Consider the following 13826-nt stretch of genomic DNA (forward strand, 5'->3'; position numbering starts at 1 on the left):
TAACTGATAGTTGTTAGGATGCATTAGTAAGTCTGGACTTCGACCGTGTCTGCATGTCAAAAGTTTTTCTTATCATTTTTTGTTAGAAATTACCTGCTTATCATTCCTAGTCTAGACACGTTTTACTGCATTGATTGCATGAATAGTGTATAGACAAAATTCATATCTTAGCGTATCTGTTACTGTAAACTTTTCCTGACATCTTTCGAAAATTTCTCCGTGATTTATGGAATTTGGTATTATATATACATATGTAAATTATGTATTGAAGAATACCAAACTAAATTCTATAATCTAATTCATATCAAAAATCATCTCCCTAATTATATAAGATGGATCCCGTATCTAGTTCAAATTCCTTAAACTTTGACAGCTATTCCGATATGGATATTCACCTGAATTCCGAAGACAGTGTAACCGGAATGGATCAACCAATTAGCCATCATCTATTCTGGATGAATTGGGGATGGGTTCGTAGCCTACTTAATTATTGGAGACAAGAAGAAGGCGATCCCTTCCATCCACCACATTCCCCTCTTGGTGAAGAACCTGAAGCACTTACCGGCGAACCTGTTCGTAATACCATTTTCTCTCTCATCTCCAGAATATCTCATCATGATCATATACTATCTCAAATTCTGGATCTTATTCATCCTCTCGTCTGAACCGCCAATCATCCCGGTGTAGTAAAAGAAGTCAACGAGCTTCGCGCTCGGGTAGTGGCTTTGGAGAATATGGTGCAAAGGTTACAAGCACCAGCAAAATCACCAGCATCAACAGTACCACCGACAACAACACCAACAATACCATTACCACCACCAACAACATCCGCACCACAAGCCTCAACATCACAATATGTACCTTGAACATCAACGTCATACGCATCGCATTTACCAAGAAATACCAGCAACAATAACCGATGAAGTATTAACTCATTTCCCCTGAAGAAATTTTATGTATATTTAATATATATGAAATTTGAAATCAAAATAAATCTTTTCGTACTAAGCTATTACGCGTGTATCTTAACTGGTAGGTACTACTCGGTTAGTTCATATTACTAATATGCAATGATGTACATCCTTCCTTAACAACTTAACTATTGTTAACTACAATCTCTGTTTCAACTTAATGAATTCCATTTCATAATAAACCAAGTGTATTATTCAATTACATAATTGATTTTATATTTTCATTTCCGATATACTCGAAACTTTCCAGAAAACATCATCTGTGCCTTGTAAGGTTCACAAAAATTCCACGAACATCAACATCCTTCACCAAGGAATATCAATAAGAATAAATAATAAAGTATTGATTTCATTAGTAAAATACTCCGCAAAGATTATGTAATCTTTAATGTTTTAGAGATTAATCATTTCTAAGTCAAGCCGAAAATCAAATGAGCTTAATATGATATTAACTCATTAAATCTGTATTACATCTGAAGAAAAATATACATACATATATTTTCATAAAGACTGTAATGAAAAATCTTTTGTACAAAATATTAATTGTGAAATCTTTAACGGGTAGGTAATACTCGGAAAATATATAAGTTCACAATTAATATGTTACACTGTACATTCTTCAACTTTGATTCAAAAATTATTAACAATACTCACAACGATATACAATCATTTTTGTACAAATTCAATTACATATTCTGATATTGACGGATCAGAATCCAAGTCATAACTCTGAACCAGTGACATCATTCTTAGATCTCTACATCTTTCAAAGCTATACTTTGACTTCAAAACTGTGCAAGATCCTTCAGCATTGTTTTTACCGAAAATAACCTTGCAATTCCTTTTCAAAGTATCCAGTATTATCAACCATTCAACCAGACAACAACGACCTTTCAGACTTGTAACTTTGGCATATACGTTTTTGTTACTGGGGAACCTTTTATGCTCCACCACATTAGCAGTAAATTTACCAACAACCTCATTGACCCTTGATCTTCCGAAAAATCCTTATACTCATTGAAACCCTATCATGTACTCATCCACAACTTGTAACAATAATTGCCATACCAACTACCGGGAATTAGCAATCAGTATTTTGAAATCTTGCAGCACGTCTACGCCAACAGTTATATGTGTACATATAACGTCTACCTCCTGGACTTACATACTTCGAATGTGAAGTTTCTGAAAAACACCCCAAAACTACGAAACTAGTTCTCCGAATTTTGGAAAAATGCTGATGAAGCAGCAAACACTATAAACGATCTTAACAGTCAAAAGTTTGATAATAAAGAATAGTATGGTGGTAAAGCTGAGGAAAAAAAAAAGTTTGGAACTGGAAAACGGATTGAGCAAAGTATAAAGGAGGCTGTGGATAAATCATAAAGACTGAACCTGCCTTCAAAGAATCCAAATAATTCAGTGTCTTCTGAAATCATTAGCGAATACCTTACTCCTTACTCTAAAACCTTTACAGATAATATTCTTCATCATCATCTTATCTTAAATATTCTAAGATATCATCGTATCTTCCATTATAAATATCCTCCATATTTCTGAAGATATTTTCATAATTATTCTTATCTGAAACCATTCATCTCTTCGCGCTATCTGTATTACATCATAAAAGAAACTATTTTAGTTTCTAAATTCTGAAACCTTCAAGTTTAAAATATGAATGTTTTGATGTAGTGTTGGGAACTGAAGCATGAATTAGTATAATATAATGATACTTGATTAACGTGATTATATTACAGTAAGTCATGCCGAGTTTCTAATGGAACATGATAAAGGTTCACAGATCCCACCCTCATCATGAACCATGTTACATAACTCTTCCATTCTATATAATCTCTAAATATATCAAGAAAATATATTTCTTGATGATTCAGTCTTTTCTGAGTATTATGGTAATTTGCCAAATCAAGATCGTGCCATTACAATTTCTTTCTTAGAACATTAGTGTTGTTCATCCAAAACTTCATACCTACGAATTCTGGACCATTATTCGCTTGATTTAAAGTCGGAAAGAGAAAACGAAAGCATGAAGCTCCGAAATATAATGGAAAATATAAAGCCCTATAACAACCCTGAAATTACAAACCGTGTATATCAATGCGTATAGCAATATAAAGACACGGGAGAATGAAAAACACTATAACCCCAAGGTAATGGTAGAAGAAAATAACTTCCTCTGGTGGTAGATGAAAAAGAAGAATGACAGATATGAAAGTTCGGAGTATATCAAGAATCAGAACTGGATGAAGTATTTTCACAATCTATTAAGAAGTATGAAATAAGGAAAAAGATTATAGGAGTGGTGAAAATAAATGAAACGGAAGAGGTCAATTTATAGCAAAATATCAGACATAGCAATCGAGGCAGATTACGCATATAATCAAAGGAAATCTTAATTTCCTTAAAATTTGAAGAATCAAATCTTATTTAGATTATGAAGATTTTCTATTCCTTAAATTCCGAAAATCAATCGTTACTACGTCAAGAGTTAAGACGAATCTCTATTCCTTCATTTCACTCTATTATGATAACTTCTCTCATACGCTCCGAGTAATTGGATTGTTTTATCCATATTATTCAACGGTGATAAAAATTCTATTTATCAACTCATATTCGTCATGAAAACATTTTTATTGTTAGCCATGACGACCTCACTCAAATTTCGGGACGAAATTTCTTTAACAGGGAGGTACTGTGATGACCCAAAAATTTCTGACCAAATTTAAACTTAATCTTTAACGTTTCTGACACGATAAGTAAAGTCTATGAATTTTAATCTCAAAATTTTGAATTATTCAATTACCCTTCGATTGTTCTCAACGATTCGCGAACAATTATATGTAAACAGATACATACTATAACTTGAAAACATAACAAAGTGTTGAGTATATGATACTGTGCATTAAACTTATTGGTTTGATTATCTGATTGATATATTTAACTACGAAGTTAAAAGATTATGCTAAACGATTGAATTAAAAGATATTTACTGAGTCCCTTAAGGATTATGATATTATTACGGGTCTCTGTTGTAAGGTCCACGTTGATTTGGGAAATCATTCATTTTTAACGATATTCGAAATAAATGTTAAAGTGTTTGTACACATACAATAATAAGAAATATTAACTGTTAGAATTAGATATATGAATAACTTGCGGTGTGTAATTTAAAAACGTGTTTATGAATATTGAAAATATATATTTAATAATATGATAAAATGTAATATTAATTTGGTTATAAAACGTTTTGATTTAAAATTATATATACTATGATAACGAGAAGATGATTTATAGAAGTAAATGACCGATACACTCGAAAGATTAAGATCTACTTTGAGTGGAATAATTTAAGGATAATTTAAGACTATATTTTGACAAAGGTACGAGTCACGAAACATAAAGTACAAGTTTTCTCAGCGTACGAAAGGACGTTCGAAAAACCAGACCGGGACATAAGTCGCGTGATGACGTACGACTTATCGGAACAAAAATTACAAATCAACTATGGACGAGAATATAATATAATATATAATTAATTAATTTAAATTATATATATTATATTAATATTTAAAAATGTCGACAAACTAGAAGTTAAAAGAATGTGAGCTGGATCAGAGGGCCATGCGATCGCATGGCCTTGAAGCACAAATCCCATGCGATCGCATGAGGTGCTTTTTCAGAAAAGGTTCTATAAATTGATCGAGTTCTGGCTTAATTCTCACACACACATATTTATCTATATTACTCCGTATATATTATTTATTATTATTATTATTATTATTATTATTATTATTATTATTATTATTATTATTATTATTAAGATTAATATTATTATTATTAATCTTATTATTATTATAAGTATTTTTAGATATCGTTATTATTAGTATTATACATAAAATACTACGACGAGGTTATGAACGTGTCACTTTCAAAATGAGTTTTCAAACGGATTAAAGCTAAGGAAAATATGAGTTATAGCTATGGAGGTTATGGGTAATGTTCATGGGTATTGTTCGCAAGTCAAACCTAATGTTTATCATCTCTGTTGCGTCTACGTACTTTTCTGAAATATTGAATCACAATATTGATACGTAAGCATTTATATTTTATCTTTTATAAATTAATAGTGTATACATGTCTAGTGCTCGAGTATATATATTTATACATGTTTGTATGCTAAATTTCGTCGTTAAACAGTTTATAATGAATCACGAATTAAATACATATATTACTGGTAAAAGGTATATGATATACATGTTTTTGGAAAGCTGGTGAAAAATCAGTAACTTTTCATTTAGACACCGAATAGTTTCGATGAACGGATTAAAAGATATGATCAACTGAATTATGACTGACGTTAATTGAAATTGCTTTTGAATCTGCAATTAAGATTTAAACAACTTGTTTACGAGATTGATAAAATGGATTTTTGAATATTACCAACCGAGTAAATGAATCCTTATACAAGGTACGTCTCGTTTTGTTGAACTATTGTCAAAAATGACTTTTTGAAATGACTTTTGATAAACTTTTGTATGTCGATCTCGAGCATTAGGATTGTGATACACCATGACCTGACCTAGCTTGATAGACATTTATTGACCAATATATGTTCTCTAGGTTGAGATCTACGATTATTTGATATTCCGAGTTTCGGTCACATTACGATGAACAACTTTATGTGCTGCTAAGGTGAGTTTCATTTGCTCCCTTTTTAATTGCTTTTGAAATATATATTTTTGGGCTGAGAATACATGCAATTTATTTTAAACGCAATGGATACAAGTACATACTAAATTCTACACTGAGTTTAAACCGAAAATCCCTTAGCTTTGGTAACTAGTAACTGCCAGTTATAAGAACTGGTGGGCGCGAGTAGTAGTATATGGATCCATAGGGCTTGATATCCCCGTCCGAGCTAGAGCACTAGCCTTTTAACGAACGTATGCTATTTGAGAAGCGTACACGTTGGTTTGCGTATATTATTAAGATGATTATACAAAGGGTACAAATTATATATACATTAAATTTAGTTACCAGGGTGCTCAATCTTGTAGAATATTTTGATAAACGTTTCGGATGAAATAACTGAAATCTTGTGATCCACCTTTATGTACAGATTATGCAAGACAATAAAACTATGAACTCACCAACCTTTGTGTTGACACTTGTTAGCATGTTTATTCTCTGGTTCCCTAGAAGTCTTTCGCTATTTGTTTATATGTTAGACAAGCTATGTGCATGGAGTCTTACATGGCATATTTATCAAGGAAACGTTGCATTCACCAAATCATCACCATGTATCTTATTTTGACTGCGTTGTCAACGGAAGTACTATTGTAAACTATTATTTACGGTGATTGTCTATATGTAGAAATCATCAGTTGTCTAAAACCTTTGATTTAAATATTCATTTATGGTGTGCCTTTTCAAAAGAATGCAATATTTACAAAACGTATCATATAGAGGTCAAATACCTCGCAATGAAATCGATGAATGACGTGTTCGTCCATTTGGATTTGGAGCGATCGTCACATGAGTAAAATTTCTTTAATATCACCGGATAAATTTGTTCGCGGATGCTAAAAACGTGCTTCCATGCGTAGGAAATGATCCTATCGTATGGAATGGCTAACAAACGGGAAACATGGAGGTACATACCCGCCTCATCCAATGGAGCCCAAACAAAATACTACGTGGCATTTATTGGCCTACTGTTTATCCTATTAAAGGTCTATGCGTAATAGTCGTCGTTCCTAATTTGTCTCAACCAAACTTGAGGATCATTTAGATCCTCCTCTTCTTCTTCGAAAGATGATGTATAATGTTGTTGTGGTGGTGGTGGATTGTTTCTTGTTGTTCTGCCTCTTTTTGGTTGTCCACCTCGGCTAGATTGTCCCTGCAAAACACATTAACACCAAACCAAAAGAATATAGAAATCGTTGTGTTATTGTTAGCTAAAAACATAACCAAGTAGCAAGGGAACTTAGTCATTTGATTCAAAGTTCAAAGGCATTGTGATTCATATAAGGAAAGTTGTATGTTCAAAATATTTGACCAAAGTCAACCAAAATCAACATAAGCTAGTAAATACACTTTCAAAAATGTGGATCAAAAAATTTACAATTAAGCATCAACTTAGGACTCAAGAATGTTGCGTTCATAAACCTAGGTCATAACATGTAGAACTTGTATTCAAATTATTTCCATCACAAGCATGACACAAGTATAACAATATAGCTCAATATGACCATTCATTTGTTCTTTTTGCAACTATGTTTTAACATACAATATAATCAATCCACTTCAAAAAGGCCTACATAAGTGAAATTTAAGCATACATCTTTAAAAAGAACATCACAAATCAATTTATGCTTGAATTTTAAGAGAATTCAATTCATGACCCGGCCATTTTGACATTATTAACACCAACAACATATTAAGCATTCACAATCTTCATAAACATCACAAACTAACCCAATATCTTAAAGTAACAACCCTAATTTCATATTTAATCACTACAAACCCTAGGTTCATGACCACACCCATTAAACATGTAATTATTACAAAATCAAGAAATAATGGGTAATTAAACAACTAAGGCATGTTAATCTAAGTAAGAATCATGCAAATCAAACACCCAACACCTATATTTCACATAATCATACATACAAGTATATAAATTGAGAAATCAAGAAAGAAAAGTGTGAAAAGGTAGTAGTATTACCCTAGAAGTCATGATTCAAGAACGAATTTGAAGGAAGAAATCACGAAATTGAAAGAAGAAATTAGGGTTTTTGAGAGTTGGTTCATTTGTAAGAGAGAAAAATAGAGATGAGTGTGTTTTGTGGTTAAAAATGGGGTTAGATAAGGTATAAAATGCGTTTATTTTTTTCTGGGTCAGGCCGTAAGGACGACGTCCAGAATTTGGACGGCGTCCAAGTGTGAAGGACTGGACGGTGTCCCAATTTTTGGACGGCGTCCAGTTGTGAAGAAGAGGACGGTGTGCATTACTTTAGGATGGCGTCTAAATGATCTACAAACGGCTCATCAAATTTTCCGACACTCGCAAGTTTAAAATCTCATCGTATATCATTTTGCACAAAATAAAAAAAATTGTACAAGTAATAAACACACAATTCAAAGTATTTACACGTGTGAACCTTTTTTTAACGAGTCGTTCACCCAACTCGTCCCCATTTTCGATTTAAGCCTTGTTCTCTAAGTTGAGGTTAACCTAATCTTCAATTTCTAGGGGACCATCAACATAGTGTTTGACTCGGTGGTCATTCACTTTAAAAATGTCGCCCTTCCAGTTCACCACTTCGATTGTACCATAAGGGTACACTCTTCTAACAACAAATGGTCCCGACCATTGGGACTTAAGCTTTCCTGGTGACAATTTGAAATGGGCATTATAAACAAGGACACGATCTCCTTCCATGAACTCCTTTGGACTTTTTAATCTCTTATCGTGCCATTGTTTGGTCTTTTCTTTATAAATTTGAGAGTTGTCATAGGCTTCAAGCCTCAACTCCTCTAATTCATTCAATTGGGTCAAACGTAACCACCCGTATCCTTGTAATCTAAATTACATGCCCTTAGCACCCAATGCGCTTTGTGTTCAATCTCCAAAGGGAGATGACAAGCTTTTCCTTATACCATACGGAAAGGAGTGGTTCCAATAGGTGTTTTGTAAGTCTTGCGAAAGGCCCACAATGCATTGTTTAACTTAACAGACAACTCTTTTGGATTTGCACCAACGGTCTTTTCAAGTATGCGTTTTAAAGACCGATTGGTATTCTCCACCTGCCCACATGTTTGAGGATGATATGATGTTGAAATTTTATGGATAACTCCATAACGTTTCAACACCTTTTCCATTTGCGTATTGCAAAAGTGGGTGCCCCGGTCACTGATAAGGGCTTTAGGTGTGCCAAATCTTGAGAAAAGTTCCATCAAAAAGGTAACTACAACTCGGCCATCATTTGTTGGGAGAGGTTTTGCCTCCGCCCATTTGGAAACATAGTCTATGGCAACAAGTATGTAGAGGTAAGAATGAGACTTTGGAAAGGGCCCCATAAAGTCAATTCCCCAAACATCGAACACCTCGCATACTTGGATGCTTTGTTGAGGCATTTCATCCCGTTTAGTGATTTGACCGGCCCGTTGGCACGCGTCATAAGCCTTACAAACAGTGTAGGCATCTTTGAATGTTGTAGGCCAATAGAAATCGGCCTCGTAAAATTTCCTCCCCGTGATTTGGGGAGCAAAGTGCCCACCCATTGGACCAAGGTGACAATCAAGAAGAATTTGAGTGCATTCCTTTCCCGAAACACGAATTACTCCATCCGCACCTCACCTAAATAGATAAGGGTCTTCCCAAAAATAGTATTTTAGGTCACTAAAGAATTTCTTCCTTTTCTAATGTGACCAACCGGTTTCTAGGTACCCCCCAACAATATAATTGGCGAAATCAACATACCACGGGTCTTCCATCTTCTCTACTCGCATGAGGTATTCACCGGGAAAATCATATTTAATACTCGATTCATAGAGTACTTCAAGATTGAGATTTTCAAGTCTAGAAATATGGTCAGCTGCGAGATTTTCGGCACCTTTCTTGCCCAGGATCTCGATATCAAATTCTTGCAAGAGCAAGACCTATCTTAGAAATCGAGGTTTGGTATTCGGTTTAGAGAAAAAGTATTTCAATGCCGAATGATCTGTGAAGACAATCGTCTTTGACATGACAAGATAAGATCGAAATTTGTCAAAAGAAAAGGCGATAGCAAGGAGCTCCTTTTCTGTTGTTGTGTAGTTTAATTAGGCTCCTTGTAAATTCTTGCTTGCATAGTAAATGGGTTGAAAAAGTTTTTCAACCCGTTGGCCCAAAACTGAACCAACTGTAAAATCCGATGCATCGCACATTAGCTCGAATGGTAGTGACCAATTTGGAGCTATAATTATTGGTGCGTTAACAAGTTTTTGTTTTAAAATGTTGAATGCCTTAGTGCATTCACTTGTGAAAACAAAGGGTGCATGTTTTTCGAGAAGTTTAGTCAATGGCGTTGCAATTTTTGAAAAGTCTTGAATGAATCGCAGGTAAAACCCGGCATGCCCGAGAAAACTTCTCACACCCTTCACATTTGAAGGAGGTGGAAGGTTGGCAATGACGTCAACCTTTGCTGGATCCACCTGAATACTAACACTTGAGATTTTGTGCCCCAAGACAATGCATTCTTTAACCATAAAGTGGCATTTCTCCCAATTTAGCACTAAGGTTTGATTTCTCACACCTAATTAGCATTTTCTCCAAATTTAGAAGACATGAATCGAAAGTGTCACCGAAGACTGAAAAGTCATCCATGAACACCTCCATGCAATCTTCAATCATATCGTGGAAAATAGCCATCATGCACATTTGGAATGTTGCTGGTGCATTACATAGACCAAAGGGCATTCGACGGTATGAAAAGGTGCCATAGGGACACGTGAAGGTAGTCTTTTCTTGGTCCTCGGGGGAGATGGGAATTTGAAAGTACCCCGAAAAACCATCTAGAAAACAATAAAAGCTATTTTCCTCTAGTCTCTCTAACATTTGATCAATGAATGGTAGCGAAAAATGCTCTTTTCTAGTGGAATCATTTAACTTACGATAATCAATACAAACTCGCCACCCGGTCACAGTTCGTGTTGTGATAAGCTCGTCCTTATCATTTGTGGTAACAGTTATACTACCATTTTTAGGAACACAATGGACCGGGCTTATCCACGGACTGTCTGAGATTGGGTATATTAGACGTGCATCTAGCAATTTAATGATCTCCTTCTTGACAACATCTTGCATATGAGGATTTAGCCTCCTTTGACGTTGCACCACCGGTTTGGAATTTTCTTCCATTAAGATCTTGTGAGTGCAACAAGAAGGACTAATTCCTTTTATATCATGGATTTTCCATGCAATAGCCGGTTTGTGGGCCTGTAACAAGGAAACAAGACGTTCTTTTTCATGTTTAGAAAGAAGTGAGGAAATAATTACCGGAAGCTTCGAATCCTCCTGAAGGAAAACGTACTCAAGATGATCAAGGAGCGGCTTAAGCTCCAAAATTGGAGGTTCCTCAATTGAGGGCTTACTCCGGTACTCGCTATCCTTATTCAGTTGTTTTAACTCCTCCTCAGTTGGTTCATACCCATTTGCCATCAATGTAGCCATCACATCCATTTCTTCAATATAAAGTTCTTCATCTCCACTCGCCAAATCGTATGTACCTGTTTCATCCAATTCGAGAAATTCCTGCAAGAACTCATAATGCGAATCTATGCTTTGCATAAAATAATAAGTATCATCAGAAGATTCAGGATATTTCAATGACTTGTCAATTGCAAAAGTCGCACTAGCTTCACCAATTCTAAGGGTCAACTGCTGATCATAAACATCAATGACACATCTAGCAGTATTTAAAAATGGTCGACCCAAAATAATTGGTATTCTGTCATCAACTTCCATCTCTAAAACCATAAAGTCTGCCGGAAAAATCAGATTTCCGGTCTTAACTAACATATTCTCTATTATTCCTCGAGGGAATTTTATAGAGCGATCAGCTAGCTGAATAGCCATTCATGTGGTTTTGAGTTCCCCAGGGGCTAATTTAAGGTAAATCGAATAGGGCATCAAATTGATACTAGCCCCCATTAGACATGGAATAGTGAAACAACCCGGATCTTGAAGCTTTTCGGGAAGTGTGTTGGACACTAGCGCTGAAAATCTAGCATTTAAAGTGACTGATGAAACACTTTCCATCTTCTTTCAGTTGGTGAGCATGTCCTTCAAGAATCGAGCATATTTAGGCATTCCTGCAATAACATCAATAAAAGGTAAATTTACGTTAACTTTCTTGATGAGCTCCATGAATCTTGACTTTTCTTCCTCGAGCTTCTCCAATCTTTATTTTCTTGGGAATGAGAGCGGTGGTTGATACGCTTTAACAACTGGTTTGACTCGTTCCATGTCTTTTTGACTTTCCATGTGCTCATTGTCAACACCTTCAACCACATTTTCCGGCTCCTTTTCTTTCTCCGGTTCATTCACACTACTTTGTTTACTCTCTTTTGTTAATGGAACACGAAAGTCAGCAACTTCTGGCATCTTTGGTAGATCATAGGTTACCCCACTTCGGGTAGTGATAGCCTTTGCTTGATCGTTTCGGGGGTTAGATTGCGTGTTGCTTGGCAATTCCCCCGGTTTTCTTTCGCTTAACAATTTAGCAAGATTACTCATTTGTTGTTCCAATACTTGAATGGAAGATTGTTGGTTTCTAAATTGTTGCTCATTCTTCTCATTTGTTTGGCTTATATTGGTAACAAGTTGAGTTTGCAATGCAATTAACTTCTCCAACATATTCTCCACATTTGACTTTTTCTCTTCATGTTAAGGTTTTTGATAAAAACCCGGAGTATGTTGTTGGTACCCACTACTTGACCCTTGTTGGAAATTTGAATTTTGACCTTGAGGGTTGTAAGGGTTGTTGAAGTTTCGATTGAATTGGGCTCTTCCTTGAAATTGGTTGTTATTCCTTTGGCTTATGAAAGCCACTTCTTCTTTCTGAGCCATTGTCAAACCTGCATCACAATCTTTTCCTAAATGAAGACCACCACAGTATTCACAACCTACCTTCATACTATGAATTTCCTTGGTGATCTTTTCCATGTTTCGAGCAACACCGTCTATTTTCACACTTAGTGAACTAAGGTCATCATAAGCACTGGCGCTTTGGACTTGAGAATGACGAGTAATTGGTCTTTCTTGATGCCACTCATGAGAATAATCGGTTTGTTTCTCGATTATCTCATAATCTTCTTGCTCGGTTTTGTCCATGAGTGAACCTCCAGCCGCTTGATCAATAGAAATTCGGGTTGCAACATCACAACCCTTGTAAAAGATTTGAACTTTTTGGAAGGTATCTAAACCATGGTTTGGACAACCTCTTAGCATTTTGGAAAATCGATTCCATGCTTCATACAAGGTTTTCATCGGCTTTTGACAAAATTGGGTAATTTCTTGTTGGAGTCTCGCGGACTTAGAAGCTGGAAAATATTTCTTAAGAAATTTTTCCCACATACTATCGCAAGTTTCTATAGTAGCCTCGGGTAATGAATCTAACCAACTCCGTGCTTCCCCGTGGAGTGTCCATGGGAAAAGTTTTAAAAATACATTTTGGTCGGTGTCCGCTTGAAGCTTGAATAGAACACATATCTCTTGAAAAAGACGAATATGTTCATTAGCATCTTCATTTGGACCTCCACCAAATTGACATCTATTGTTAATTATTTGGAGAATAGGTCCTTTTATTTCAAATTTTACCTCACCAGGTGGCTGAGTAATTGCACTTCCTTGTCCAGTTCGAGTTGCCTTCATCTTGGCTGCCATTGATTGTCTTGGTACCACCGGTCTTTGTGCCTCTCCTTCCATTTCAAAATTTGGAGGATAAACGGGTTCACAAAATTCATAATATCGAGGCTTGGTTGTTCTTGATGATTCCGAATCAAAAGTTTCCTGCTTTGATGAAGACTCAAAAATTTCAAGTACTTCTTTTGGTATCCTACCAAGCTTTCTGTCCGGTTCTGTAAGTGGTGTAAGTAGCGGAGAATCTGAATTTCGGGTATGTGGCATATGCAACCTAAAATCTGTCAATCACACAACTAACAAAACTATTAAATGCACCGATTCTATAAGTTTAAAAATCAAAGACTATTAATAATTTAAAAGAATTAAGAAACTACTTAATCACAAATTAGTTAATAATTTTATTTTGACACAAAACTGTCCCCGGCAGC

The 13826-nt window shown here is 35.3% G+C and overlaps 1 non-coding gene across 1 annotated transcript; it reads left to right on the forward strand.

Annotated features, from left to right (window-relative positions):
- Positions 1-12955: 12955 nt before the first annotated feature.
- Positions 12956-13062, forward strand: LOC139846025 (small nucleolar RNA R71). Its single transcript, XR_011758772.1, has one exon. It is a non-coding gene; the product is annotated as a small nucleolar RNA R71 (small nucleolar RNA).
- The last annotated feature ends 764 nt before the right edge of the window (positions 13063-13826 follow it).

The sequence above is a fragment of the Rutidosis leptorrhynchoides genome, chromosome 4, assembly GCF_046630445.1.
Source record: "Rutidosis leptorrhynchoides isolate AG116_Rl617_1_P2 chromosome 4, CSIRO_AGI_Rlap_v1, whole genome shotgun sequence".
NCBI lineage: Eukaryota > Viridiplantae > Streptophyta > Magnoliopsida > Asterales > Asteraceae > Rutidosis > Rutidosis leptorrhynchoides.